Genomic DNA, 26,770 nt, shown 5'->3' with positions numbered 1-26,770 from the left:
AGAATATAGTAGCCCCATCTACCCGGCATCTGCTCCCTTTGCACAGTGGGAAGTTCAAAGTACCCAAAAACCTAAACAGAGCCCCACTGAAACTATGGCTTCAGCAAAAGCTGACTCTTCTGGAATGTGGTTTATAAACCCAAATTCCACATTTAGACAGTCCCCAAATTGTTCTTTTCTAGTCTTTCCCCAACATTCACAATGAAAGAGGCAGGGAAATAAACATCATCTGAAAAAAATGTTAACAATGCTGAGGAGCGTCAGGTTTACCCTGAGATGGTGATGAGGGATCTTCTGTAAGGATGATCTCAGGAACTGTTGAGGTTGCTTTGTAATTATACAAAACCTGTCTTCATCATAGTTTCAATGTTGAATGTATTTGTCACTGATTCTTTTAAAGACATACAATACATATATTACTATTTTCTTTTAAATTAGAAACAGGTTACTTAAAAATTGTTGGCAATTATCTGCCTCTGAGGATGATGTCATCTCACTGTGGGAACTGGCTTCCTTTTGAAGAGGGGGCGATTTTAGGAATTTCCAAATTGTCCCTTCTGTGACATAAACATAAAGGAAATAGCCATCCATGTGTGGAGAGGAGGACAAAAGTGGGTCTTTGCAGGGTCTGGCTCCAGAGTTTTAGTTCCATGAGTAGATGGGGTCTCATTGTCTTTCCCAAACTGAGTGTCAAACATAGACTCCCACTTCCAGGTTCAGAGTATCCAAAATGGCCCAAAATCCTGGTAGAGGCCAGATGACCAGCAAAAATAATTAAGTCCCAACGTGCAGTTTGTTATAATGAGATGAGGCTGTGTTGATGATCCTGACTCAATGCTAGGGCCTCAATAAGCTGAGGGGAACACAATTCTGGATTCAGTACATGACCAATATCAGAACTTCTTGGACCAGTACATCCAGACTATGGTGTGTCCCAAGGAAATGACTGAGTGTGTGATTAGAAATAGCTGATCCCTAAAGCAGATTCCCCTAAAGTGCAGGTCATATCTCCTATCACTCATGACTGAGTTTGTAGAGGAAGGGGTAACCTTTATTGTTCCTCAAGAACAGGGACAATGATAATAGATACAGTGGGCTACCCTGTCCACCTGTTTTGGTCAGGAAGTGAGAAAGTAGAGATGTACAGTGATAAGGGTAGGAGATTGTCAAAAGAGCCCATCTCAACAGATGTATGCAGACACCAACAACATCTGACTTGAAGCAATGAGACTATCCACTTGTGATAATTCTCTAAATGACACTATTTTACTACCCACTACACTATAGACACTTGTGTGTATGTGAATTCCTTGAGCCAACTGGGTGCTGTTCATTACTGGCAATCCCCACCCCTCCCCATGTCCCTGAAAAAGGACATTCTGCTCTTTTGATCAAGTTGCATCATGGTCTGCAATGGTTTTGAGGGATTTTAAACTTTCTAATCTTATAAATTGGAAAATGTATATATTAAAATGATGCAATATGAAATTTATATTAAATAGAACATGAGGATAACTGTTACTGTTCCCTTTTATTGATATAGGAAAGGGATATTGAAATTGTCTTCTTGTTCTATTTTCGGCTAGTCTAACAGAATACCTGAGACTGGGTAATTTATAAACAACAAAGATTTGTTTCTTATAACTCTGGGGTCTGGAAGACTAAGGATGTGGAGCTAGTGTCTAGTGAAGGCCTTCTTGCTGAATCCTAACACTAGAGATAGCACATGATGAGGCAGCCATGGGGGATTCCCTTCTTATAAAACCACTAATGCCATCATGGGAACCCTACCCTCATGACTTCCTTTGATCCTAATTACCTCCCAAAGGCACAGACTCCAAATACCATTAATATATGAATTTGAAGGTTCAGTTTCCAATACATGAATTTTCAGGGGATCCTGTTCAAACCATAACAAGAGAAATCCTAGGTAGATAAAAGTCTTGATTTACAAGACAATAATTCAAAAAAAGTCTTCCTTTCCCTCCTCCCAAAATGTGGATAGATATACCAAATCTAAGTTTAGTTGAATGCCTAACAGTGTAATCTCCCCTCCCATGAGCAGCTATTGCTAAAAGAATGAAAATGTAACCACACAAGTTCAGCTGGGTAGTTATTTTGCGTCTGGCCTTGGATGTGCCTCTGTTTCACAGATTGCTGCATAAGGCTACCAGTTAAATAATAATGACTCTTCTTCACCTCCAAAAAGAATAAGTTATTGAAGTAATAACTGTTTCTCTAGGAGTTAAAAAAATGTTTATAGTAACAATACATAATCAGGATTCTCTTCCCCTCCTATCCCCTTACCTGAAAAAAAATCTTAATAAAAGGATATCTTTTTAAAAAAATGTTTTATTTGTAGTTGTAGATGAACAGAATGCCTTTATTTTATTTGTTTATTTTTATGTGGTGCTAAGGATTGAACCCAATGCCTCACACATTCTAGGCAAGTGCTCTGCCACTGAGCTACAGCCCCAGCCCCTTTTAAAGGACATCTTGTTTAGAAAGAGTGAGAGAGAGAGATCCCTAAAGCTTACTGTCACTGGAAGGGTGGAAATAAGTTCTGGTGTTTGGAGAAGATCAATAAGAGAAGCCCTGTCTTATTGATCCCTGCATGTCCCCAGGGACCAGCCGAGCGCCTGGCACGGAGAAGGTCCTGACTTCTGATAAATTGTCCCATTTTGAACATGATCACATCTGGGATAGATTTTGTTTTTGAACTCATTCAGGTTCAGGTGATAGAAAAACCCAGCTCATACTGGTTTAAGCGAGAAGGGAATTTGGGGCTTATGTAATTAAAACAACCAAGACCAGGTCTCTTCTATCTTGTTTTTAATCTTTTGTGTCTCCCTCCCCTTCCTCCTCCTCCTCTCTCTTTCTCCATCTTCCCCTTCCCCAGAACCTCCCTCTCTTATCCCTTCCGCTCTCCCCAGCCCTGCCATATCTCAGCTCTACCTTCGCCTGTACTGTTATCTCCATGTAGTGACTCAGCAGTTCCTAGTCAAAATTTTTTTCATTTCCTAGCAGTTCTGTGAAAGTCCCCAGATTTAGTTTCATTTGACCAATGTGGAGGATGTGCCCTTCCTGAACCAACTGCAAAAGTCAGAGGAATTGAATTCTCTGATTGGCCAACCTGGCCTCTCAGTTCCAGGTGCATAGGGATGGAAAAGGAGTGGCTTTCCAAGATACAGATTACTTTATGGGGGAGGGGGAATGACTCTACCATTTAAAAAAGAAAAAAAGATATTCTCCTCTTTATAATTGGCAAACAAATCTCTATACCTTTCCTAAGTTCAAGAATGGTTATAATTATTCTTTCATTTTAAAAGAAGGGAACTATACACATAGTGACTGTATAGAAAAAGGAAACACAACAGAGACAAGAGTCATAGCCAGGGTGACCTCATGCACTCTGCTATGCTCTTAAAATTGCAAAGTACACAGAAGTTCAAGGCTGGTATTTTGGCCCAAATTGTACATTTCAGCACCTTATTGTTTGTTTTTAATGTCTGGATTAGTAATATTAATGAAAAAGGGACCATATGGGAAAAACAATTTTTTTCTGTCTCGTGTGAGTTCTTTATGGACAAGCAAAAATGCTAATTGTTTAAGCAAAAATGTTTTTAAATGGAGCTGCAGTGTTTTCAATAAAGAGTTACATCACTGTGCTGAACACTTCTAGTCCTAGAAAAACAGAAGCAGATTGCTCTGTTTCATGAGAAAGTGTGGAGGTCATTGCTAGAAAGGCATTTAGAATTTTCCCCAAAAATTAATCTATAAATACCATTCTTTGTTAAGCTTTATTATAGCATAAGAAAATCTTTCATAAGATTATACAATTTCATAAAATATTTTTAGATCAAGAAAACCACAGAAACACACTATTAACTGGGAAAAGGAATTTTTAAAATGTCTTGGAAATAACAGATTGGCATAATGAAATCAGGCAAGTTCTGGTGATTACTGAGAAATAAAACACCTGGATTCAATAAATCTTAAAGAATTTAATCATATAATGAAGCACAGAGAGATGAAGGAAACTGTGTGACTTCAAATTCTTATCTAAAGTCCTCCAAATAGGAATGGTACAAAATCTTTCTGGCCTCCTAAGCAGAAACGATCGTGTCAACACTGCAGGTTGTGGCCATGTAGTACACATTAACCCATTGCAGGTCACCAGTTAAGGGGCTTGTTACCAAACCTAGGACAAGGTAGGGCAGCACTCTTCAAACCGGGGCTGTATGTATGTATCACCATGTGTGGTGCTTGTCCCGAGAGATCCAGGTGAGTGGCTTTATAGGATCAGAGCCTCACCCTCCACATGTCCTCCTTCCAAAACCACTCCTGTCTGTGGATGTGCCCTTGGGAAGCTGTCCTCAGTTTACCTAAGGAAAATAAGCCTTATCCTACTTAACCCTAACCATCATGCATTTTCCCAGGATGGACAGACTCTGATCAAACCGAGGAGATGGTTTAAAATATGAAACACTGGCAAAGTGGAAGCTAATTCACAATGGGTGGGGATAGGGAAGAATAGAGTTACTTTATATTAGGTAGAGGGGAGTGAAGGGTGGGGAGGTGGCACAGGGGCAGGAGGGATAGTAGAATGAAAAAGACATTATTACCTCATGTACATTTATGACTGCATGACCCATGTGATCCTGCAATATGTATAATCAGAAAAATGACAGATTACACTCTTTATGTATGATCTATCAAAATGTATAAATGCATTCTGCTGTCATGTACAACTAATTAGAACAAATAAAATTTTAAAAACTTTTTAAAAAGAGAGTAGGATAACCAGTAAGAAATATTTAAAGTCTGGGTGCCTTATTTCATCCAAGTGACAAACTTATGAAATGATTTTTTTGTCAAAGATTTTTATTTATCATAGAATGTAACTGTGAAGAAAATGCTTGGAAGTTCCATTCCTGCGTGCTTATGCTTCTCAGTAGTGATAATGAGCTTGGTGGTTTGTGTCGTTAACATGCGTTGTGGCCTGGGTCTCAGGGCATATTTGTGTGGTTTTAAGGAAAAGGAGCTAGAAATGTTCGTGTTTACTTGTATCAAGTTTTTCCAAAAAGATTACCACAGAAATACATTTCTATTTTTTTTTTTTATTTAGACACCAGTCTCCTGCTCACCATCATTCCTCAGTTATTCTGTTGGTTCTGTATTTAACATTGCAGTGCTATACATAATGCACTCGACAGCTATCATTAATTCACAAAATATTCTTAAAATGCAATCTAGGGTATAATATCCTAAAATTTAGAAAATCATCTTTATTTAATTAGGATTACTTCCTTCCTCTCGGATGTTGATATTTTAATACTGTCAAATGTGTAATCATAAACTTAACAATTTTCAACCAGGAAATGAAATTACTAAGCAATCCATGTGTAATGATTCTCAAGTGCCTCTCTATGGAGCCATCTGTCATGCCTTTTTAAGGTCCTTCAAGTCAAACTGAAATATTGACATTGGCATAAAATAGTCTTTGTTCATAGACAAAGAAAAACATTTTTTTTTGTAATTTCCAGTTTTATAAAGTTGTTCTTACCAGCTTTTGACTAAATCCAGCTCCACAAAACAAGATGCTTCTGTAAGAAAGTATAATAAGTATAACGATAATGAACTGTCAATTGGTAAGTCTTGATGTAACTTATGGTATACTTACCAGCACCTGAGAAACTGAAAAGCTCGTAGCTTGCCTAGCAAAATACTAGATTACAGTTTCAGCATCTCATCCAGTTTAGCATTTGTCCCAGATATTTTCCTGTTTTAACCAAAAATCATTATCAATAGTTCCATTGCAGTCAGCTAGAGTGGGTTTGATTGAATCCCACCTTATACTTCCAACCTCTGCGATGCACATGCTGTGACGTCTTCACTTCAGTACCAATTAAATCTGAAAGATGACTTGTAATAATCCATTCTTTCTTTCACTGATCCTCAACTAACACTTACCCATCATTTCAGACTCAACTAATACTTCCCCATCAAAGACAGAATACAGGGTAATATCTGATAAAACAAAGTGTTCTAGAATGCCAATGGTTTAGTGACCGTGAACTCTTTGTAGTCTCAGTTGATGAAAGTATTTGAAGCTGCCATTGCTACCGCCAGCTGATTACTCAGTTTTCCAGAAAGTTGTCCCTTGACTTGTGTGGTGGTCTGCAGGATGAAGCCTAGTCTGTCAGTCAGCAAGGTCAGTAGCAAACTTGGTATCTTGTTCAACTAAGGCTGCTATAATAAAAACAATACACTGGGTGACTTAAATAACAGACATTTGTTTCTCACAGTGCTTGGAAACTGCAAAGTTTAAGATCAAGGTACTGGCTAATTGTTCTTTCCTGGTGGAAACTCTCTTCTAGCAGATAGTTACTTTCTGTGGCCCTACGTGACTTTTCCTCTGTGCTTCTATGGGGGAAGAACGTGGGGAAGAGAGAGATGGGTGATGGGGAGGGATAGCTTGTGTCCCCTCTTCTAAGGACACTGATTCCCTATAAGGGTGAAAACCCCTACCCTTCTGGCCTCTTTAAACCTTAATCAGTTTCTTAGCGGTCCCATCTCTAGATATAGTCAAACTGGGGGGTTAAAACTTCAACATATGAATTTGAAGTAGGACACAACCAGTCCATAACACATAGGAAATGAATATTAGGTGTATGTCAAATATTTGCAAAAATATATAGAGGCTGAAGAATCCTATATAATGAATTGTCCCAGTGTTGATTTGCAGGACAGTTCTCTCATAGTCTTGTACTAATGCAGTTCTTTCCTCTTTCTCACTTATAGTTCTTAAGAATAACTATGGAATATACTAGGTGTGTAACATCCTCAGATAAGAAGGAACTGGTGTAACATCCTCAGATAAGAAGGAACTGGTCAGAATAGCCCAGGCTGGGGTCCAAGCACCCAGTCTCAAACGAGATGTCCCAAGGTGCTTTAGCCCAGTGATTCACATTTTCCTAGGGTATAAATCTCAGAATGCGCTACTTTCCAAGAAGCGGGGTATGTGCAAATAAGAATCACCTAAGCGTTGTATTGGGGGACTGGCTCACAACAAATCCCGGGGCTTCTGTTGTCTCTTGCTGCCTATCAGTAAATAATGACCCTACTTCATGTAACTCAGTGTGTGAGTGTTCCATCTCACAAGAACTCAGATGAGTTGGTAACTGATGCACAATGAGCTGACCTCATATTATTGACTTAAAAGAACTGTGTAACTCTCACCATGCTGTTGTTCAGGAATTTAAGCATTGCAGAGAAGAGAAAGCTCATTTCTGCAACATGTGGCGTTAGCTGGAGAATCCATAATAGTTTCACTCTTGTGTATGATTTCTCAGCTGTTTGACCAAAATGGCTGAGAGCTGGGTGGGCACCCCCTCCCATTATTGGGCTCTAATACTCCGGGGTTTTTTTCTGTACATGGTCTTCCTTTCATGGTTTCTTTATGTGGTGGCTGGATCCCTCTCTGAGTGAAAACAGAGCTGAGCTGTATAACCTTTGAATATCTGAGATCAAAAATCCCAGAATATCACCTCTGCTGCATTTGGTTTGTCAAAATAAATCACAAGCTTAGTGAAGATTCTAGGTATAGTTAAGTAGATCTGCCCTCTTAGTCAGAAAAGTGGCATGTGCACACAGGAATGAGAATAACTGGCTATAGTTGCAGACATCCTACCATAGTCTGCCCTTTGGCCACAATAGTTCATATACTTCCATATAGAAATTATAGTCACCTAGTTCAGAGACTCCCAAAGTCTCAACAAATTATAACATCAGATTTTATGCCCAGTATTTCTTGGTCTGCAATCCTCATTAAGATGTGTTTGAGGATTCATAAGTGCAATTCCTTTTGATACAGAGAACTGTGAAGTAAAAATGCAAGTGCTTTGCACCTCTGTGCCCAATAATACAGTGCTAAGATAAGAATAGAAGAAGCACCATAGACCCTCTTTTTTAAAGGGAGGAAGGAAGGCACAAAGCAGCCACTAGGAAAAAGAAATTCTGAAATACAGCTAGTCTCATCTTATCAGTGTTCTCTAATCTGAAAGGAAAAGGTTCATTTCTTGATCGAGTTCCAGTTTTCTGGAAGTGATTCCCTTAATTCATTTCTCCCCATAGCTCCTGGTTGTACCTGTTGGACTCTGGACTCTACCCTCTGAATCATATTTACTTTTTTTTTTAATAAGAAATGTTCCAAGTTTGCCATTATGTAGCTTTCTCAGACTACTCATTGTCCAAAGAAAGTCCAGAGACCTCTTTTCATTTAGCACCAACTAGGTCCTCTTTAGTCCAAGCTGATATAATACCTTTAAAAATTTAGTGTGCTCTCCATGTATCAAACTGTACATCAAAAATTCTTAGAAACTGTTTGTATAGCTGAGAAGATAGATGCTGTATTGGTTTAAATCTTTCAGAGATCGTATAACTGTACCTTAAGGCCATGACAATGTCCTGGATTCAATCTTACTCTGGAGCCCTTTCTTTAAGAATATTTTTCTACCTGAGAAAACTGGGAATTAAAAAAAAAAAAAAGTTTTATTTTCCAACTCAGCAAGTCCCGGGTTAGAAGTCTTTTCCCTAGATTCTTCTTGAAAACTCGATAGTTCCTTCTTTACCTTGTGATATGTAGTTGTAAGAAGCCAACTGGCACATTTACAATTCTGTCTGGAAACCTGCTTAATCAGATCCACAAATTCATTAAGTACATTTTCAATTCTTCATTCCAGTTCTTTCCAAATGTTTCCCACTACTTAATATTGACCATTCTTTCCAGGCTCCACTAGTAATTTCCTCATTGCCCTCTAAGCTTGGTGAGTAGTCCCTTGTTCTTCTCGATTTTATCTGTAGTCCAGAGACTGGATGGGCCTTCGTCTCCCATCATAGCCTGTCATCCTTCAATGGTCTTCTCTCTCCTTTTGACCACTTTCTTCAGAAGAGTAAGTGGATTTTATATAACATCTGTTTTCCTCTGATCAAAAGCAGAGGCTATGTGAACTTTGAAGGTCTAGGACAAAAGTACTAGAAAAATACTTCTGCTGCATTCTATTGGGCAAAGCAAGTGTCACAGTCAGGTCACATTCAGTTTACTCCCATGTTGGACAAGAGAAGCAATAAACAAATATAGATATGCCCAAATTGTTGATCCCTATAATCAATTGAATGATAGCTCCAGAAAATTATACCCATGTCCTAATTCCTAGAAAGAACAAATCTTACCTTATTTGGAAAGAGATCCTTGCAGATGTAATTAAGTTGGGAATCTTGAGGATATCATCCTTTATTATCCAGGTAACCCTAATATAATGACACGTGTTTTTATAAGAGTCACACAAATGAGAGGCATCTAGACTGAAGAAGAGAAGCCCACATGGAGAAGATACGGATGCAGTCACAAGCCAAGAAATGCAGAAGCCACAAGACATTAGAATTAGAGCAGGAACAATCTCTTCTAGAGTCTGTGAGGGAAACACGGTGCCACTGATATCTTTATTTTGGACTCTGGTCTTCAACTGTGTTGGTGTGTTTTAAACCACCAACTGTGTGGTAATTGGTTATGGCAGTCAGAGAAAACTAGTATTGCAGCTACGTTTGAATTAATCTAATACATTACAGTATTTTTAATGTTTAAATAGTCAATGTAAGAAAGTTTAAATTTTTTTGCTTTAATGAAGAGATCAGATCACATATTATTAATTTCTTAGAAATTTTATTCAAAAAGTTTTTTTTAACTGAATGGCTTTATAGATTGAGGAATATAAGAAAAATAACTTTCTTTTAAAACTACAAAATTTTTTCACTGCAGATTTTCAATTTAGTAGTCGTCATACAAATAATTATCTAATGTATTGCTTTCTGTGGTGATAGGAATATTCTGTGTCTGCCCTGTCCAATGTCGTAGTCACTAGACATGTGATTATTGAACACTTCAAAAATGGTTTAGGACTGAGAGGTTGAATTTTAAATTGTATTTCATTTCATTTAAAAATTTAGCCAAATGTGCTTAGTGGCTATCATTATCAGACAGTACAGCTCTAGCATATTCTTTGCAAGTTAGGTGGTATATGATTCTTCTCTTTCAAAAGAATTGAAGAACTTAATTGTGCTGCCCACAGATAGATTGAGTCAGTTGTGGTTACCATTCATCACCGCATGGAAAAAGTCATATGAGTTTCTCACATAAGGTTAATAGGTCAAGGAAGGCTTCATAAATGGACTATTTATAAATATGAACAGGATGTAAAGAAACCCAAAGATAGTGAATATCCTGGAATTAGGATATATCCTGTATAACAAGAAGATTGTTACCATTTTTAGCTCTGAAGGTTCATGAAGGAGAGTTTATCAGAATCCAGAAGGAGATGGTCCATGTAGAGCCAGTCAGCTTGAAATGAGAAGTAACTTTTCAGGGAAGAAACTGGGAGAATAAAAAATTGCCATCTATCTTTTTTCTTCCTCTGGTCCTTCTGCCAAGGGATTTTCATTGGTCCAATCCAGCCAGAAGCTAAAAGCCAAGTACACTTGTAAAGTTCCTACAGGCTAGCCTCCAGACAGGAAGCAGCACAGAAGAGTGTGGCATAGCCCAGAACAATGGGTAGGAGATAGCCAACACAATATAGAAAATTACAATAAAATCATTTTTTATTGTATACATGTTTTTGGCATCTAACTGACTAGAATTTAAACAATTAAGGGACATTGCTATAAGTGAACACTATTGTTTACTTTTTTATGTAAACAAGATCTTCTTTACCTGAGCCCTGTCTCATTTGAGCAATAAGTGATTCATGCAAAGGTACATGAGCCGATTGGAAGGGAAAGCCCCATTTATTGCAGATGTGTTAAAAAAAAAACTAGAATTATTAAATGTTTAATATATGTAATATTAATTCAATGAGGGATTATAATAATTGTAATTACAGTTTAATCTAGAGGATATTCTTCAACAGCAAGATCATATAGTCAAAGAAGTTTTAAAACTAAATTTATATGTATTCAGAGGGAGGATATACAGTTATTACCAAAAACCTTTAAACATAAATTTTATTAGGATAAAATTCTACAGAGGAAGAGGAATGGGCATGTAAATTTAAGGAAAAACATAAAATTTCTGGATTTTCTGAGTTTTATCAAAAATGTATTTTTGTAAATGTTGTAGTCACTAGACATGTGATTATTGAACACTTCAAATACTATATGGTAGGTAGATGTCGCTGAAGGGTATAACTTTCAAAAGTATGTTCCTCCACGAAAGCATGAATAAACTGGTAAACGTCAGAATAAAGTCTCAAGAATTTAAGCAAAAGCTTACAAACCAGGGTAACCCTTAGTCAAGTGCTGATTCCCTGTGTGTGTGTGTGTGGCCCTGAACTATACATTTTAAAATGATTTAAATGGTGAATATGTGAATTTTACCTCAAAAAAAAATTACTAAGGTATTTAGATTCCATTGGCTATATTAACAGTGTAATAAATTTTTATTTGACAATTTAATTATTTTCAGTATTCTTGAAGTCACCATCTTTGTAATGATTTAAACCAGGATGAAAAAATTCAGATGTTACTTTAAAAATGTGTGGAAGAGTAGGCTCAATCAAAAGAGGCTGCTGCTATTTGGCCATTTTCAAATATGTCAAAAATGACAAATTTAGGGCTGGAGTTGTAGCTCAGTAGTAGAGCGCCTGCCCAGCATGTGTGAGGCACTGGTTTGATCCTTAGTACCAGCATGTGTGAGGCACTGGTTTGATCCTTAGTACCACATAAAGATAAATAAATAAAGATATCATGTCCATCTAAAACTAAAAATATGAATATATTAAAAAGATGACAAATTTACATGATTCAATCTAATTGCTTTTTGCAGTTTTTCTGGAAGGTACAGGAGTCGATAAGTTTGAAAAGCACTGACATAAAGGATATAAGAAAGAAGGTCAATTTAGCACTTTTCAAAAGCAGGGAATGGAGTGAAAGCAGAGTGTAATGATAGGTGGCACACAGCTCAGTCTTCGAGGCCAGGGAGACTGGGTTCAAATGCTCCACCACTCACTCACCTGCTTTGCGACAAGTTCCTTAACTGCTCTTCCTCAGCTTGGTGAACTGCAGAGTGGAGATGACTCTAGCACCTAACTCATAGGGTTGTTTTGAGTATTAAATGGCCTCAGGTATGGAAAGAGCTTACAATGATACTATGTAAATACATGCTATATCCGCCTACCATTACCATAAAAACCCTGCACAGTAAACAAGCACACACTCTCCCTGGCAAGAACGCAGTAAGCTTTATTTCTCCCTCTGTACCTGTTGCACAGGTTAGACTTGCCTCAGGCTGCAGGTTGAATCCAAGTGGGCTCCAAATCTTACATCCTCCTGGGATTAGTTGCTAAATAAGGCAGATTCATCTCAACTTTCATACTTCTATTAAAATTTCAATAGAGAATACACTCTTTTTTATTGTTTGTTCTATTTAGTTATGCATGGTAGCAGAATGCATTTGGACTCATTGTACACAAATGCGGTACAACTTTTCATTTCTCTGGAGGTTCACGATGTAGAGTCACACCATTCATGTACATGATTTACATGTACATACAATAATGTTTGTCACATTCCAATCTTTTCTTCTCCCCATCCCACCCCACCCCTCATTTCCTTCAATCCAACATTCCTCCATTCTTCACTTACACCCCACCTATCAGAGAAAACATTCATTTGGCTATTATCAAGAACACAAACAACAACAGATATTGGAGAGGATGTGGGGGAAAAGGTACACTCATATATTGCTGGTGGGGTTGCACATTGGTGCAACCACTCTGGGAAGTGGTATGGAGATTCCTCAGAAAACTTGGAATGAAACCACCTTTTGACCCAGCTATCCCACTCCTCAGTCTATACCCAAAGGACTTAAAATCAGCATGCTACAGTGATGCAGCCACATCAATGTTTATAGCAGCTCAATTCACAATAGCTAGATTGTGGAACCAAACTAGATACCCTCAATAGATGAATGGATAAAGAAACTGTGGTATATATACACAATGGAATATTATTCAGCCATAAAGAAGAATAAAATTATGGCATTTACAGGTAAATGTATGGAGCTGGAGAATATCATGCTAAGGGAGAATACACTTTTATCCACCTAAAAATTCTTTGCTTGTAAACCAAATTCATGCTTCAATCCATGTCTTCAAACCAAGACATTGGTGTCCATTCTTTCAAGCAACCTGCTTCCCTTCTGTATCATCCAACTACCTGAATGTTAAATAACATGGCCACATGGGAATGGAGAAATATCATTTCCTTGGAGTCCAAATTCATTTTGATTATAATTTTCTTTCTCCTTCTTCTGACAAGTCAGCCTTGTGCACTGTCCAAGCAATTTTGTAGCATCTACTAAAGATAAATAATTTGGAAAATACACTACCTATACTGAGAGATTTTTCTCACTGCTGGGCAGGTGGGGCAGAATTCAAGGGAAATTTACATCTCCTCCTAGTTTTGCCTGCATGCTTTATTATCAGAAACCAGCAAAATTTTAATTTACCTTTTTCTGTTTTCTGGTGAGTAAACTAAGGAAGATTGTTTTAATAAAGAGACAAGGGAGAAGTTGATATATTACACCTTTGTGGATAATGCAAATTTATGAAATCTAAGAGAACAATTCACCAACTCCTCCTTCCTGAATAGACTGTTTAGCTTGTGAGATTCTGATAATAAAATAAAATTGACACTTCTATGCTCATGCTGTTATAAATTGTGTTCAAAGGTATCTTATATACCTGGCCAACCCAAAACACTTTGAGATCAAGTCTTTGACACTAACATGTAAGTCTGTTAGAGTTCTGGTCCAAAAGCCAGAGAGCACCTTTCTCAGAATTCCTTAATGTGGCCTTCAAACATTACTGGGGTTATACTTGTTTCTGGAAAGATAGTTCCAATGGGCAATGAGTGAGTATGAATAATACAGTTGGTTTGTTGACAATTATTCTTGTTAATTGTGGTTTAAATGTTTTATATGATGGTTGTACTTCCTTGGAATGAGCAAGCTGCCATCTAGCCCCAGAGACAGAAGGTGTAGTGTTATAGGAAGTGCTAGGGCCTCTGAAATTCACATAGAAACGATCGTGCCCTTTGACCCTATGATTGACTTCCCAGTTTTAGGGATTGTGTGTGTGAGAGCTTGGCAGTCATTCATGATGATGCTTCCTTAGGATCTCCGATGACATGATAAAATCCTCGTGGGAGGATCAGACCACTTCTAAGTAAAACAAACAGAATGCAAAGCTGTCTCAACAGTGTCATTCCTATTAAGACAGGAATAATTGGGCAGGAAATATACCTCAGTATTAACAGTCGATACTGTTAATAGTGGACATCTTGCAAGTACACTCAGTATACCCCACAACCAACTCCTGCATTGTCCTGCTGGGCCAGCTCATCCTCCTGCTGCCCTGTTCCTGTCAGTGACACCACTGTCTCTTGGCTAAGAAGAGAAATGGCACTGTTATCTTACTCTCCCTTATCTTTCAGTCGCCGTCGTGCTCTGATGCTGCCTGTGTACTTGTCTTTCCAGCCTCAAGGGCCACATCTTGATCATGCCTCTTTCGGACAGTGGCATCATACTACTGAGCACCTCACGCATATTACCCTTCATCCTCACACCAGCCCTGTGAGGTAAGTACCCTTCTATCCTCCCTGTTCTATAGCTACTTGCCTGAGGTCTTGGAGTTTAGAAGTAGTCTAATGCCAGAGATAGTATGCATAGCTTCCTGCCACACAGCCTCAATAACAAAAATAGCAACAATAATTCTCTTTAATTGTAGGTAATGTCAGCAATAGCTTCTCTTTAATTCTTGCTACGACCCTTTGACAGAAGTAGGATTCTCCCTATTTTACAGATATGGAGACCAAGGCTCAAAGACGTTCATTTAGAACAGAAACGTCTTTTCAACCAGATCAATCTTCTAATTGTACCATTCTGGTTATTCCTTTAAAAAGAATGGAAGGGAAAACATGCTCCTCACCACCCAAGGAACAAAGGCCAGATTTTTCAGATGGGCATTCGTGGGCTCGCTCTCTGATGCCTGCCCTCTTCCCAGCTCCATCTGCCACTCTTCCCTTCAGCCAGCCAGGTCTCCTGGCCATGGCTCAGCTATGCCCACAGGTCCTGCCTCCACCAGTGCAAGATCCAACTTCTCTTTTCACTCCTCACCACCCACCCCAACTTCCATGTACACATTCTCCCTTGCAAAGGTGCATTTGGTATTTTTACCGAAGAGGATTGGATATATTCTAAAGACTTCTCTGCTATCGGACAGAACCTAGAAAAAAGAAAAAAAAAATCGTTTAGTTTTTCCAAAGTGCAAAAAAATAGGCTTGACAGAGCTCTCTGTAGTGAACATTATCAGTTCAACAGTATATATAAAGTAATAAAATAAGAGGACTGTTAGTGAGCAGAGTGGAGACGAGGCAGAGCCGATGTCCTTTAGCTATTAACCCTGAGAATGATGGCTCGTCCACTCCCAGACGAGACCTCCTGGGCCCAGATGACTCTTTATATTGGTTTTCTGCTGTGGGCTAGAGCAATGGCTTTCATCTCCTTTTCCTCTCCCCATCTCCGTTCTACCACTCGTCATCCTCTTCCTCTTTTTTCTCTCCCTGGCTTCCCCTTCATCGTTACTCTCAGAGGTTTTCATCACAGAAAGTCCTATGGTGGGGCTCAGCGAGAACTATATATTAAAAGCAGAGCTACTGTGCTGGGGCGGGAGCCTGAAGCCTCTTGGCTTCCCCGCTCATCACGTTCCTCTCCTACACCTGAGGAATTCTGCACGGGCCAGTTTTCAGGGGCTGTGTGGGTAGTGTATGCGTGTGCGGGCACGCAGGCCTGTTCAGAGGTGGGATGGGAAAAAAGGCATTTGTCTTGCTCTTAAAATGTAATATGGTCCCCCTTTCTTTCTAAACTACTTGCCTTTATATTTCTGGGCTCCTTAAAAATCAGACTCAATTGTAATCCAACAAATACTTATTTAACCCTTACTGAGCTGCTTTTCTGCTGTGTGAATTTACAGAAATAGATGGAAGCCTTTCCTGTCCTTAAATTGCAAATCTTAAGTGTAAGGCCAGGACTGTCATCATCCTGAGAGTGACTCTAGATGTCTAGGTCTTCAGTTCTGATCTCTTGCTTGAACACCACTATAATACTTTTGCCGCCTCTTTGCCTCCTGGATAATCCGCTTGCCTCTCCTACTTACCGCCACTCAACACATCTGAACCTGAAACTAAGCTCTTTCTCAGAAAACCAGAATGTGCCCTGTAATGTCAACATCAGAGTTGTTTGGTAAAAGAGCAAAAGCACCGAGGAAGTAGAGACCATCAAAGTGACAAAAATAATAAAAGTCCTTGGGAGCATCTAAGAGGTACTGTTATTTGAAGCCTGCCACATGTGAGAGGGAGTGGATGTATCCTGCAGCGAACAGATACCTACTATTCCCTCCATGATCTCAGTTCCCTGACGCTTCTCAATTTATGGGCATCTTTCTGTTAATGTCATTGTAGTATTAAAAAAAGAAGCATTTTATGGAAAGTGTCTTTTAGCTGGAAATCAACAGTTACATTTACCACTCTTCCAGATAAATAGAAATCTGTTCCAAAAATGGAGGAAAAAAACTGGTCATGACGGATGTACTAAGAGAAGGTAATAAATACAAAAGCTGTAATTTGGGGGTAATGACTGGGATTTTCAGGAGTGATTTTGAATTCATGTACTTATTTTTAAAACAAATTCCTGCATAAATTATTACTTCATTGCATTTTATTTTTCTGTAGAGGACAAGGTGAGAGGTCACAGGGTAGCAGCCTGTTGCTCAGTGTCAGGGAGAACTCCTGACCAGGGAGCTGCCCTGGTCAGGAAGAGGGTAGTGTGCTTCCCTTCCTAGATCAGCCATGGGTTGGGATGAGTTACTGCATTTGTAGCTGAACTGAAAGTCCTCCAAAGTTCTTTCCAGTTAAACATTTTTTGAGTATATGAATGTAAGTTCATTTGGAGGTCAGGGAGAAACGAAGAAGACAAGGAGTTTTAGCAGAGGATCTTCCTCATGGAGGAGGTTATTAGGGCTGACCTTGAAGGGTTTTTAAGTTTATGTGTCATTATGGGTGGGAGTGGGGATAAGTCAAAGTGTGGGAAAGGTTGAGCATGTTCAGGGCAGTCAATGCTGATGGAGAAAAAAAGGATACAATAGAAAGAACCTCTTGAGAGTAGGAGTTGAACTGTTGGAGGCAGCTATTTATAAATCATCTGATAACCTGGCAGTTGCCTAAGGACATGGGAACTTTGGAGCAGCTCTGAAGTACAAGGAGGTGGAAGAGCCCTGTGCAGAAGAACTGTGGCTCTCCTAAACACAAGCAGGTGGCCGCACATCAGAACTCCCAATAGATCCGAGGCACAGTAACCTTCTTGTTTGAGGTGTCTCTCCTTCATGTTGAGATGAGAGGTCAGAATAGAATATCTGTAAACATCCTACTAAAACCAGTACATGATATTTTAGGAACTTTCATTTAACCACAGAGGTAGAAAAGGATGTTTAAAAATATCAGACCCCTCGTTATGAACAAATAACTATAGATGTAAGATCATTTATAAAGTAACTGAAATACTGAAAACAAGCCAGACATGGAATCATTTCAAAAGGATCTTTGAGTAATCCTCCATTTAGTAACTCTATCATTATAATTATGACATAATATAAATTACTTACACAGCCTATAATACAAACCATCATGGGGTGGTCTGCAGCAAGAGGAAGCTTGGGTTGACGGTGTATCCTTTGGACTGCAAATGACCAGTTTCTGATATTGGGGGCTTCATCTGAGCCCTAGGGACAGAGCTGTGCACATTTGGGCAAGTGGTCAAGGAAGGATCATGGTGTTCCCATCTGTAATCCAAAATCTGTTACCATGCAAGGTAGTTTGTATGTTTTTATGTTTTGGCATTAATTATTCCATAGTGTGAATTTGTATTTTCATTTTATTCCTTAATTGTATATTATAAAAAGGAGGGAGCCAAAAATACATTCAGAATATTAGGAATGGAATAAATTTTGTCTCAATCAACTTTTACTTTTGTAATAAAGAGACCTCAAATCCTGAAATATCATTAACCTAAAACAGGTGAAGTCCCAAAAGTTTTTCTGTTGTCATCAAGGTGTGAGAACAGTGCTTCTTGTGGGCACAGAGGACTAATCATGAATTCATCATCTGGTAGTAAGACTCCCCAGTAGAATGACATCACAGCCAGTTATGCCTGTTCTGAAACAAATACAAAAGGCTTTGGTGGTTGGCGGTATCTGCTAGTGTTTCTATTGTGATTCCTCCCTCTGCAGACTTGCTTCTCCTGGAATCCAACCCACTTACAATTGACCTTGAAGTTATTTTAAATAAAATTTCCAAGACATCATGGTTTTTCCTCTCTCTCTTAAAATGTTTATTCAGATAATCTAAGTGGGAGCAGCCAAACTAGAGTGTATGATTTCTCCCAGGGATGGGCAGGGAAAGGCTAAGGAGGAATCTTTTGGTGAGGCCATCTTCCTACTACACTGAGGTAAAGCATTTTGTTCTTCTATTTTGCCCCCTTTCTTCTCCCTCTTGTTTCTGACCCTTTGTCCTTCCTTTCTCAAAGTAGTTCAAGATGCAAAATCATCTACGCCCAAATACGTCTTCTCAGTCACTGTCAAGTCTGGCTACGGCCACAGTGGAAAGGCTTTAGGAAATGAGAACAAGGTCAGGAGCATATCTGCAGACACAGCTGGATGAACTCTGGAGAGCATCCTGGGAAAGTCTCAGGGTGTTGGGTCCCTGGAGAATGCCATTTCCAAGGATGACTTCCTCCTTGAATTGGAAAAATACAGCAAATACAAGTCACTCAGAAGTCAAAAGGCTAAAAGTCTCTTTTCCATGGCAATGCAGGACCTGCCCCTTTCCTTTAGGGATGGAGTATGTTCAAGACTTATTCTGGGATATATAGTCCCAAATAATAGGTTTCTAAAATATATTAAGTTCTCCTAAAGAAAGTGACCATGTGATCCAGGTAGGGCTGTCTCAAAGCCCTGGATAGTCCCTCTAAAAGCTCTGGCAGGTGCTCCCTGTTTTACTAGAGACTCCCTTCCTTCCTAGCCTGTTTCCTTTTTACCTCTTTTTTGGAACTGGTGGTCGAACCCAGGGCTTTGCAAATGCAAGGCAGACGTTTTGCCACTGAGCTACATCCCAGCCTCCCATCCTGTTTCCTTTTGTGAGTGCTTCAGCAGAGAAGCCTTCGAAAGAACAGGAAGATGTTTATTTCTGGAGGTTTCATTTGGTTCACCTTCATGTCTCCCTAATTAATCATCTTAAGAAATTTCTATAAGGGTTGCTGTCTTAAATCTTGTACAATTCTTTGCTAAAAGCAGATTGGGCCCAGCTTTGGTTTATACCTACATCATAAATGCTAAAGGTCTTTATTTGCAAATAAAATATTTTCCACACATACTTGTCTAACTAAATAATAAGGCAAAAAAATAAAAGGGCTTGAATTCATAAAAACAATCATTATTTTCAAAGGGAAACTGTTTCAAATGTGTTCATACCTAACCTGCTTTTTGATCTCTGGTCTGAAAACCCTCTTGACTTAAGTGTTTTGCTTTTAGTGCACTTATCTCAGAATTGGGAAATGAAATAAACAGAGAAAGTAAACAGTATTATTTTAAAATAATGCAATTTGTATCTAGTGTGGTCATGTGTGGTACTCTTACTTATTATGCAGAACTGTAATTTGAAATACTTCATATCTCATATTTTAAAAACTAACCAAGGGTTTCTTTCTATATGTTCAAAAGTCACTATTTTCATATTGTCGTTAACATTGATTATGCTACCATATTAGTGTTCTGCTTTATATGTTTAATTTATGTTTTATATTTTGCACTTATATCTTGAGGCATTTTTAACATGAAGGGGACAATTTTATAAATGGGGGAAAAAAATCCAACACATAAAATGAATGGTGTGTTCTCTGCTGCATAGACATTTAAAAGCCAGAATTCCTGCCTTTAAATGTTTCCAGGCTAAGGAAAATTAGATGCTTTAAAATGTCAAGAATAGGTTAGGTCTCTTATTTGGTTTGATTTTTGGTTTGCTTGATGTTTCATGAACCTGTTCTTAAAGATGAGTCCATTTTTGCTGAAAATAAAACATGAAGACTTATTATGTAGCTATTTATAATTATTAAAACATTGGAGACCTTGTAAGAGTCCAAAAATAGAGAGCCTCTAAAAGTTTGTGAGATATCACTTAATGACAGAAAAATAGTTACTATAAACTTTTTGAAAAAAATCAGATTTTAGGAGTATACACAGAATACTTAGGTTATGTAGAGAATGAATAAATAATATGTGTAAATGTGCATGGAAAACTGAAAGGCTATTTATACCAAGTTATAGTGGTTCTGTTTACCTTAATTAGACATGGTTTCTAAGATCACAAATCATTAATTATTAGAGTCAAAGAGACTGAGTCATTTAATTCAGTTGCTCATTAATGCTCCAGATCCAACACATTCTATTTCCATATTGATCCAAATATTTATAAGTTCTTTCTTAAATAAAAAAAATGTGTCTGCCTTCCTCTGGTTTCCACTAGCTGGTCCTATCTCTGTCCTGGAGAAAAAGCAGGTAATACAGCCAGTTCTTTATATAATTGGCCCATCGTATCTATGGATTTCAATCCACAGATTCTGATTATCTCATTTCAAAATTTGTCAAAAAATCACATCTGTGCTGAACATGTATGGACTTTTTTCTTGTTACTACTTCTGAAACAATACAGAATAACAACTATTTCATAGAATTCACACTATATTAGGTATGGTAAGTAATCTAGAGATGATTTAAAGTATGCAGGAGAATGTGCATGGGTTATATGGAAATACTAAGCCTTTTTATGTAAGGGTCTTGAGCATCCACAGAGTTTGCTTAAATATAACTTCCAGTTCTTCCTAAATCATCTTTTTCTCAATGTGACATCTTCAGTTTGTTCAGTCTTTCTTCCTGGTTGTCTGATTCCTCCTGTGGCCCTACTGTACTTCCCTGGAGGTCCTCAGTACTAGGAACCCTCATAAATGGAGTCAGTTCAAGGAGACTTTATGCTACCCACGGGCACAACCTCCCAGAACCCCTGGGGACTATTTGTTGCTTTGATCTCTATGCAGCTAAGACTGCACTTCAATGTCAACTTTTAGTCAACTAAATCCCCTCCAGGAAGGTTTTGCATTAGCAATTATTAAAGACCATCTGCCCCAATCTGAATGTTTTGTATTCTTTGAATCCAAAGCATGATCTATACAGCTGTAACAATCTGTGATTCAGCTTCCAGCCTTTATAGTAATTCCTAAGTAAGTCATATCTTGTTTCACCCCATATCCAAGTCTAACGTATTTTGAATCTTGATATACTACTATTTAGGTTTTTTTCTTCCCATAGTGATCAGTAGACCTCTATATTTATCCATCTCAGAAACCCATTTAAAGGGCAAGAAATAGAGTTGACTTGTAGTCTCTAATGTCCTAAATCTGCTTCTTCACAGAGGACTTTAACACATAGCATTTTGCTGGACACCCACCATTTAGTATTTATGAGGCAAGCAGGACAGATATTCCTGAGGGAAGAGAGGAGGTCCCTGCCTAAGAAGGACTCAGACCTAAATTTCCCATACTTCTAGTATTTTGCCCACCACTAGGTGTAGTTAAAAAAAAATATGAAGGCAAAAAGTAGAAGACAAAAAGTAGAGAGAGGAAGTTTTCCCAAAGGAAGAAAGGTGTAGTGAAAGAATGAAGTCCCTGGTATCAAATAATGATCCGGGAGCACGTCCAGAGCAGCAAGTTATCTGTCTAGTGACCACTGTAAATGATGCCTGTGTCTAGCCCACTTCCTTGGAAAGTGGCTTCCAGAAAAATCCTGGATAGAAGAACCCAGTCCCAGGGAGAATTGGTCAGCTGTGAATTTAAGAGACTCTGTTGTCATTATTACATAGTGTCCTTCCTCAGGTTTCACACCTACATGGTGAAGGAGTTGAACTGGACTCAGTGACATTCAAGTCTTCCTCAGTTTGATAATTTTGGTATGAAGATAAATTGATATATTGTCAAGGGGCAGTTTACAATTTTTTCTTATAATATTCTTCAAAAATAACCCATGATGACATATGTATTTGCTATTTCCAGAGCCTCTCTCACTCCACCATTCTTTCATTTATCTCAGGTTCAATTACTACTTTCCCACACTCCTCAGGCACTGCTTGACCCACTCCACGTGTTCTGTGCCTCCGCTTGTCCCCTGCTTCCTGGGAAAATCACTGCAGTCTAACATAATGGCTAAGAGCCAGTCTACTACCCAACTGTGAGTTCTGTTACTGACTGCCAAGGGACCCCACCTCTCAAGTTTGTAAAGCTGGAGTTTACTGCTAGGAAGTGGAGATGATAATTGTCAGACAACCCTTGTGAGGATATGTGAAAGAAAGAGTGCAAAGCTTAAATAGAATTCCTCGCACATAGAAAACACTGGAATAAAAGTTAATATGTAAACGAGCAAACAGATCTTTCCATTTCTCTATTTCCAGTTTTCTGAGCAATCTCCATACAGTTTTCATAAGGTATGTACTAATTTAATTCCCTGCCAACAATGTGTAAAAGTTCCCCTTTCTCTGTAGCCTTGCTAGGTGGTAGGAGGGGGTGTCTTTTTGATGAGGATAAGTGAAATTGAGCATTTTCATGCACTTATTGGCCATTTGTATATCTTTTTTGAGAGTCTAGTTCTTTAACCTATTTTTAAATTGGTTCTTTGTGTGTGTATTCAATTTTTGAGTTCCTTATTTATTCTGGATGTCACCCCTTTTCAGATTAAGTTTGTTTTCTTAATTTGTTTCTTAATTTTTGAATATTTTCTTTGCTGAACAGTAGCTTCTTAGTTGGATAAAATTCTGCTTATCTATTTTCACTCTTGTTGCCTTTGTCTCCAGGGTCCAAGCTAAAAAAAAATCATTGTCAACACCAATGTATTGATGTGTTTCCCCCCATGTTTTCTTATATCATTTCATAATTTCAGGCTTAACATTTAGGTCTTTGATCCATTTCGAGTTCTTTTTTATGTAGGGAGAGAAGAAGGAATCTGATTTCATTCTTTTGCATATGGATGTCCAATTTTCCCAGCACCATTTGTTGAGAAGACTTTTTTATCTGCTGTATGTATTTGGGGGCCCTTGTCAAAAATCAGTTGTCTATATGAATGTGGACTGATTTCCAGTTCTCTATTCTGTTCCATTGGTCTAGGTATTGGTTTTAATGCCAGTACCATGCTGTTTGAGTTACTCTAGCTTTATAGTATGTTTTGAAGTCAGGTAGTGTAATGCCTCCAGCATTTTTCTCCCTCTCAGAATTGCTTCATCTATTCAGGGTCTTTTGTGGTATGAATTTTAGGATTGTTTTTTCTATTTATATGGAGAAAGTCATTGGTATTGTTGGGATTGCATTGAATCTGTAGGTTACTTTGGGTAGTATGGTCATTTCCACAATATTGATTCTTCTGATTCATGAACACAGAATATCCATGTATTTTTTGTGGTCCTCTGTAATCTTTTTCATCAGTGTTTCATAATATCATTGTACAGATCTTCTACTTCCTTGATTAAGTTTATTTCTTCAATATTTTTTAAATTTTTGGTAGTTACTATGAATAGGATTGTGTTATTAACTTCTTTTTCAGCAAATTCATTATTGGTGTATAAGAGTACTACTGTTTTGTATATTAATTTTATATCCTGCAACTTTACTAATTTATTGGTAAGTTCTAACAATTTTTTACATCGCATTTAGGTTTTTCTAGGTATAAAATCATGTTGTCTGCCAATATGTATAATTGAACTTCTTCCTTTCTGATTTGAATGCCCTTTATTTTTTTCTCTTGCCCAATGCTCTTGCTAAGACTTCCAGTACTATATTAAATAAGGGTGGTGAAAGTGGACAATCTCCTCTTGCTCCCTGTCTTAGAGGAAATGCAACATCAACAGAATGAGCAAAACCCATGTGTTCATTTCAATAGATTCAGAAAAAGCATTCAATAGGATTCAACATCCCTTCATAATAAAACTCTCAACAAATCAGGTATAGAAGGAACACATCTCAAAATTCAAAAGACCATATAAGAGAAAACCCACAACCAATATACAGAATGAGAAAAAGCTGAAAGCAAAGGAAATTCCCATCTGGAGACTTTTCAAAAGCAAATAAACCAATTGAAGTTTCCAAATATAGAATTATATGTATTGTGTTGATGACTTGTCATAACAACGAACATTCTGGTTTAGCTTCTGAATTATTTTGTACATGGACAATCTCTTCAAAGCACAGAATTGGTAATGAGTACAGTACAAACTTCCTACTGAGTAGTTTTGAAACCCAGTTAAGATTGCAAAATTGGGCAACTTTACCAAGGAAGCATGAAGAAAGGTTTCCATGGTTTCAGAGAATCAATAGTGCCCTCTAAAGGAAATCCTTGTGAGGTACATTCAATATCCAGGTTTAATTCAGCATTTATTCTGCCAAAATGCTACTTGATTGTAATTCATGATATGGATTCAGAATTACCAAAAGAATCCAGGTTAGCACTATCATAAATATCATAAGGAACTATCTACACCAATTCTGGACCAAAGGGAGAAGCCATGTTAGCCCTAGTTGCTTAAGCTCACTGTAACTGTCATCATCTTTGTGGAAAGAAATTTCCTGGAAAGGGAAAAAGTGATGATTTCTGAGTAAAAGATGAGGCATTCTAGTTTCTGAAAGATGGAAACCCAGAAGTAAATTCAAGTAAGTGTCTTGGGAAAATGTGCTACATTGAAGGAAAAATGTGTAGAATTGAGTGCTGAGAAAGCTTTGAGTGCTGAGAAAGTGTTTGCCCAGGGCAAGTGCTGTATATCGGGAAGTTGGCAAGATCAGCTGATTTAAAAGAGGACAGGTAGTATGTGTGGCTAAGACATGAAAATAAAAAGAAAAAAGTGATAGGAACCATTGGTGGATTTTTATATGTCAATCTAACTTGTGGTTTATTCTTATATTTTCCCCTCTTTTGATTTTGCATAATGTACAGAGAACTATCCACAAATTGCTTGATATTGTTACAAAAAATGTTGGGTAAAATCTTATAATGTTATATTGATTAGGAGCAGGGTAAGTCTTGGAGATTAATATCTGCCTTAGAGACATAAAAAGTCAGTAAATACAGATGATTGTCAATTTTGGATATAAGATGGATGCAGTAGGGTTATTGTCATAATAAGATGGTGGGAAATGAAAAACATTTCATTTCTCCTGTTAGCAAATCTACATATCTGAAGCATTGTATATATTCTTAAGACTTCCTTTAGAGTTCAAGTCCAGTTTTATCAGACAATAAAGATCTCGGTTTAGGTTGGCACTTAGCACATACATCTGTGACATGCTTGGCAACTTATCCTGCACATTCCAACATATTACTACACTTGGGCCTCACAATAGCCATGTGAGGTTGGCAGAGCAAGTTAAAATAGCAGAGCAAGAAAACAATTCTCATGGCACATGAGTAGGAATATGCGGGAGTATTAATTTTTCAATATCCATTTTCTACTGATAGGTTAGAATATTAAAACACTTAAAGATATGTTAGGTTAAATGTTAATGGAAATAAAAATCTGTTCTGCAGCTTTGGGGGCAATCCAGGTGAAAAGGCACATTTCAACAGAAATAGCCATAGTTAGCAGAACAAAGTGATTGCACTGTACCTTCTTAATTAAATGTGACACATTAGTCTGAAGAAATCTGAGAATTGAGGCAAACAGTCGTTCTTATCAGCTTCCTCAAAATAAGACCAATGCTACAAGGTGTGTCAGCAGAGCCGCAGGGGTGTGGGAGCTGCTGGAAGCAGTGGGCTCAGTTGTGTCACTACCTCACTGTCACTCACAGGCCTCCAACGTGTTTTGAACTTCACAGGTTAAAGTTAAAAGGAGTTTTAAAGGTTCATTTAGGTTTTCCTTCCAAATGGTTTCTAGAAAAGACAGATTCCAGACAGTATACATTCCTGTAAATCTCCAGAGCACGAGGTACACAAAATCCCTCCTCTGATGAGTTCTTTCTGGGTAAGGGACTACTTTAAAGTAGGTGCTGAAGATGTACTTCCAAGGGTCTTATTGCTGCCTGGCACAGTGGCTGCTGGACAGGAGCTGTAGAGTTCCTTAGGTCTGAGTTCCTCTGGTGTGTGGTGGGACATGGGTGCCTTCTCTCAGCATTTTCAGAAGACTTTCTGAAACCAAGGTTCTGCTCAGAGTTCTTGTTCTTATTGGAGTTGACTGCTTCTGGGGGCTTCTGGATGAATGAACAAGAAAATCCTAGCCTGGGCAGCAGACACAGCCTCAGTACCACTGAGTGTGAGAGAAGCTGTCTTCAGTGACTTGGTCATTAGCCATCATGTCCTGTGGGTCCTGCTGATGCCCCAAAGGGTTTCTGAGTCTTTCCACTGTTGCCCTGACTCTGCTTGTCCTATTGACTGTTGTTATTTGTTGTACTGTGTGGTCATCAGTACCTGGATACTCAAAAGGGGCATTGTCAGTACATCCACAAGGTATGCAGAGCAGGTGTGATTGTCCCCACTTGTCTGGGAGGGAAACTAAGGGAAAAATTAACTGGCTGGGCTGAGGACAC

The 26,770-nt window shown here is 38.3% G+C and overlaps 1 long non-coding RNA gene across 1 annotated transcript in view; it reads left to right on the top strand.

The window, feature by feature from the left end:
* Positions 1 to 14,587: 14,587 nt before the first annotated feature.
* Positions 14,588 to 26,770, top strand: part of LOC124988365 (uncharacterized) — a 55,177-nt gene continuing 42,994 nt past the window's right edge. Inside the window, exon 1 of the long non-coding RNA XR_007109422.1 lies at positions 14,588 to 14,691. This is a non-coding gene — a long non-coding RNA (uncharacterized LOC124988365). The remainder of the gene's footprint in view (positions 14,692 to 26,770) is intronic.

Source organism: Sciurus carolinensis, chromosome 7, assembly GCF_902686445.1.
Source record: "Sciurus carolinensis chromosome 7, mSciCar1.2, whole genome shotgun sequence".
Taxonomy (NCBI): domain Eukaryota; kingdom Metazoa; phylum Chordata; class Mammalia; order Rodentia; family Sciuridae; genus Sciurus; species Sciurus carolinensis.
This window is presented reverse-complemented; position numbering and strand designations above follow the sequence as displayed.